Source organism: Callithrix jacchus, chromosome 6 (assembly GCF_049354715.1).
Source record: "Callithrix jacchus isolate 240 chromosome 6, calJac240_pri, whole genome shotgun sequence".
Lineage (NCBI taxonomy): Eukaryota > Metazoa > Chordata > Mammalia > Primates > Cebidae > Callithrix > Callithrix jacchus.
Genome location: NC_133507.1, coordinates 52,449,974 through 52,454,654, shown reverse-complemented (window position 1 = coordinate 52,454,654; position 4,681 = coordinate 52,449,974). Strand labels below are relative to the sequence as shown.

General features: G+C 36.1%; 1 non-coding gene across 1 annotated transcript; it reads right to left on the bottom strand.

Moving 5' to 3' along the window:
- Positions 1 to 566: 566 nt before the first annotated feature.
- Positions 567 to 672, bottom strand: LOC118154913 (U6 spliceosomal RNA). Its single transcript, XR_004745167.1, has one exon. It is a non-coding gene; the product is annotated as a U6 spliceosomal RNA (small nuclear RNA).
- Between the last annotated feature and the right edge of the window lie 4,009 nt (positions 673 to 4,681).

Genomic DNA, 4,681 nt, shown 5'->3' with positions numbered 1-4,681 from the left:
ATGAGTTCTCAATCCCTTAGTTGCCACTCATAAGTAAGAAAATGCAGTATTTCGTTTTATGTTCCCTGTGTTCGTTTACTAAGGATAATGGCCTCCAGCTCCATCCATGTTCCCACAAAAGACAGGATCTCATTCTTTCTTATGACTGCATAGTATTGTATGATGTATATGTATCACATTCTTTATCCAATCTGTCACTGATGGGTGTTTAGGTTGATTCCACATCTTTGCTATTATAAATAGTGCTGCAATGAACATTTGCTTGCATGTGTCTTTATGGTGGAATGATTTACATTCCTCTAGATATAAACACAGCAATGGGATCGTTATGTTGAATGGTAGTTCTCCTTTTAGCTCTTTCAGGAACAGCCACACTGCTTTTCCCACAATGGCTGAACTAATTTGAACTCCCACCAACAGTGTACAGGTGTTCCCTTTTCTCCACAACTTCACCAGCATCTGTTATTTTTTTAACTTTTTAATAATAGTCACTCTGACTGCTGTGAGATGGTATCTCATTATGGTTTTGATATGTATTTATCTAATAATCAGTAATATTGAGCTTTTAAAAATACAAATGCTTCATGAATTCCGTGTCATTCTTGCATAGGGGACATGCTAATCTTCTCTGTATTATTCCAATTTTAGTATGTGTGTTGCTGAAGCAAGCACACATGTGTTTCTTATAATTTTAGTCATTTAAAATGTATTTAATATTTTAAATGAATTCTTCCCAAATTGATCTCTAAATTCAATGCTATCTCAAAATCCTGCAGGTTTCTTTGAAGAAATTGAAAAGCAGATGCTAAAATGTATATGGAAATGCAAAGGATCTAGAATAGCCAAAACAATTAGAAAAAGAAGAATAAGGTTAAAGGATTTATTACTCTACTTGATTCTGAAACTTACAAGAAAGCTACTATCCTCAAGAGAGTGTGGCACTGAGGCAAGGATAGACCTATGGATTCATGGAACAGAATAGAGAGTCCAGAAATAAAACCAAAGTTATACGGTTGATTTTTGACAAAGATGTGAACATAACTAAACGGGAAAATCAGCAAAATAGCTGCCACAACTAACTATCTGTAGGGGGGAAATTAAGCTTACAACATATTTTTAAAACTAACACAAAATACACCATAGACCTAAACAGTAAGAGCTAACACTATTACATTTCTGAAAGAAAACATAAGAGAAAATGTTTGCGACACCAGTTAGGAAAGGCATTTTAAACAGGACATAAAAGGCACAACTCATAAGAAAAAATATTTATAAACTTTTTCAAAATTAAAAGCTTTTGCTCTTCAGAAAAAAAAACCGTTAAAAAAGGCAAGCCAGACTGAAATAATAGATACGCAAAACTTATCTACATATCTGACAGAAAGTTTTGCATCCAGAATATATACAAGATTGTTATAGCTTAAGAGGGCAAGAGCCCAATAAATTGGGGAAAAGATTTGAAGACACTCTTTACAAAAGAAGTTATACAAACTCCAATAAGCATATAAAAAGATGCTCTACATCACAAATTCTGAGGGAAATGCCAGTTAAAATCATAAAGAGCTACTTATACACACTTGACAACATCAAGGATCGGTGAAGAGGTAGGGCAACTGGAACTCTCATACAATGACTGTGCGAAAGTATAAAATGGTACTACTTCTTATATAGTTAAAGATATACAAACCATGTGACCTAGCAATATTTATGCTAGATATTTACCCAAGAGAAATAAAAATATGCCCACACAAAACTTTTATATAAATGTTTATAGCAGCATTATTCATAATCATCAAAACTGAAAGCAACCCAAGTGTCCCTTACTAGTGAACGGATAAACAAATCGTGATGTATCCAATGGAGTATTACTCAGCACTAAAAGGAACAAAATATTAGTACACTCAACAACATAGGTGAATCTCAAAAATATTATGCTAGGTGAAAAAAGTTAAACACAAAGGGCTTACATACTATGATTCTGTCTGTGTGAAATTCTAGGAAAGGCAAAACCATAGCAACAAAAAGCAGATTAGTAGTTGGTTAGCCAGGGCCAAGAGATGGGGAATAGATTAACTGTGGGGGCACAAGGGAACTTCCAGGGTGATGGGAATGTTCTAATTTGATCATGGCAATGGTTATGCAGCTATATACAATTACCGAAATACATTGAACTATTCACTTAGAATTTTATCTTATGTAAAGTATATCTCAATAAAACTATGGGGAATCGATTTTTTGAACATATTAGGGATGTTTTCTTTTTAAGGGGTTTCTTTTGGAGAAAAAAAAAAGTACCTAGAATAAGAACAGAAGTATGTTCCCTTCTGAGAAAGAATCCTTACAAAATAGAAATTAAGCCAAAATACGTAACATTACCTATGCCTTTTAAAACTTTTCTTGTCCCTCTAATTTCCATCTTAAGAAAAATTAGAAATAAATCAATTACACTTTAAATACTTTTGGCAGATTTGAATATGTGCAGGACTGCTGAATATTAAATAGGTTCCCAGAGAAACTCTTTGTAACAGAATACCTTTCCATTTGACAATAACCCTTAAGGCATTTAAAGACAAGTGAGAAATAGACTGTTTTGGTTTGTTGGGTTTTTGTTTGTTTCATTGCTTAGCTATTTCATCATGCTTTCCTACCTCCAGAAAGCATATTTATGACTCATCAGTCAACACCCAGTGTCAGATAATTAGCTATTAACATACTTCACCTATACTGTAATGAAAATGATATCACAACTTGCAAGAGATCCCCGTGAAGATGAAACTGAAAGAAATGGCGGCCACATGTTGTTTCAAACCCGTATTCATTACACCTCCTGACTGCATTTCATACAAAAGGGGCCAAACAGATGTATAAAAATAGCTGCTTAACAGGGGGAAAATACTGTAAAATTGTTTATGGCAGGACAGCAGGTTCTTACAGCCAAAGTAAATTACAAATAGATTTCTCAATTACTTTTTAAAGCCTGGTATTTGATTCTTATATAACAGTCAAAAATCAATTTTGCATGGAATTTATGTGAATGCCTCATTATTAATAAAACAGCGGTTGGCGGCTGCTACTTCCTCCCAACGGCAGCACGCGGTGGGGGAGCGTTCACGTGCCAGGCTGTGCAATTCTTTATCTTTTTATCCTCTGCTTCAGCATCATAAAATAGAAAAGGAAGAGATGAATGCTAAGTAAATTTTAGGTGTGGGCTTCTGACAACATCTATTTCATGGGGGCCTGTGGGTGCCCTGAGAAGCCCTCACCCCACTCCCTGCTCATATTGTACCCTGAAGTTCTTTTTCAAAAAACTGAACTTAGAATTAAGCAAATAACTCTAGTTGTTGAAAAAGTCATTGAGCTCTATCTCTCGCCCTATCCCTAGCATATCCCACCTCAGTGCTAGACCTGACCCTATGAATTGCTGACCCTATGAATTGATTTTAAAAAAGAACTGGCCCGTGGCACTTTTCTCCAAATTGCCTTATTTCTCCAAAAGAAAATTATTAATTTCGAAGGAACTTGTTCCTGACCCAAAGAACATAACAAGTATATTTCTCATTCAACAAACAGGAAATTTGAATTCCACTAATGTCTACGGACCATAACACTCTGCTCCCTACACTGTACTTGATTCATCAAACCATGAACACTCTCCACTTCCCAAATGGAAAGTGTAGCGTAGTGAGAAAACCTAGCTTCTCTGGTTAGACCTCCCTAACCAATTGGATGATTTTAAACAGTCATATCACTGTTTTAGGCCATGTCTGTTAACTGGTAAAATAAGAGAGTTTTCAAAATTATCTGAGGCTTCCTTCAGCTAAGACTTGGCAATGAGAAGAAATCATTGTATTCCCATTACATGTGAAAAGCAAAAAAGAAAATTCTATTTTTGGCCAACAACATGGAGAAAAGCTCATCTTCAGAGGTTTCATTCACCTAAAGGGTACGTAACTGCTATTTCTTCTATTGGGTGCATGACTCAAAAATGCTAATGCGGAAAATGGCAGGGCGATACACTGAGTGCTTGCAGCAAGTTTTCCAAAAACTGATTCATTCCTGATTTGAGTATCTGGTCTGTGCACAATTACACCTGGTAACTGTGAGCAAGCTGTGAACAATGATCTTGTACCCTTAGCATCTGTATCAACAGTTAATTAGGAATGAAATGCTAACACAGTTTTTAAACCAATCCCAAAAATCTATAGTAAAATCTAGTTTAACAAACAGACATGCATATCAGATGATTCCTTGCAGATACAGAATACCAAGAGTTTACTTACCGATGAAAGTCAAAGGTAGGTAAGATCTTATCCACGAGTTTGTTTGTTTGTTTGTTTTTTCATTCATTTTTGTTTTGTTTTGTTTTTTGAGACAGAGTCTTCTGCACAGGCTAGAGTGTTATGATGTGATCTCAGCTCACTGCAACCTCTGCCTCCCGGGTTCAAGTGATTCTCCTGCCTCCGCCTCCTGAGTAACTGGGACTACAGGCATGCACTACCACATCTGGCTAAGTTTTATATTTTTAGTAGACATGGAGTTTCACCGTGTTGGCCAAGCTGGTCTTGAACTCCTGACCTCAAGTGATCCACCTGCCAAAGTGCTGGGATTATAGGCATGAGCCACCACACCCAGCCCCCACAGGTTTGTTTTTAAGAACTGGATTTGATATGCTATTGAAAAA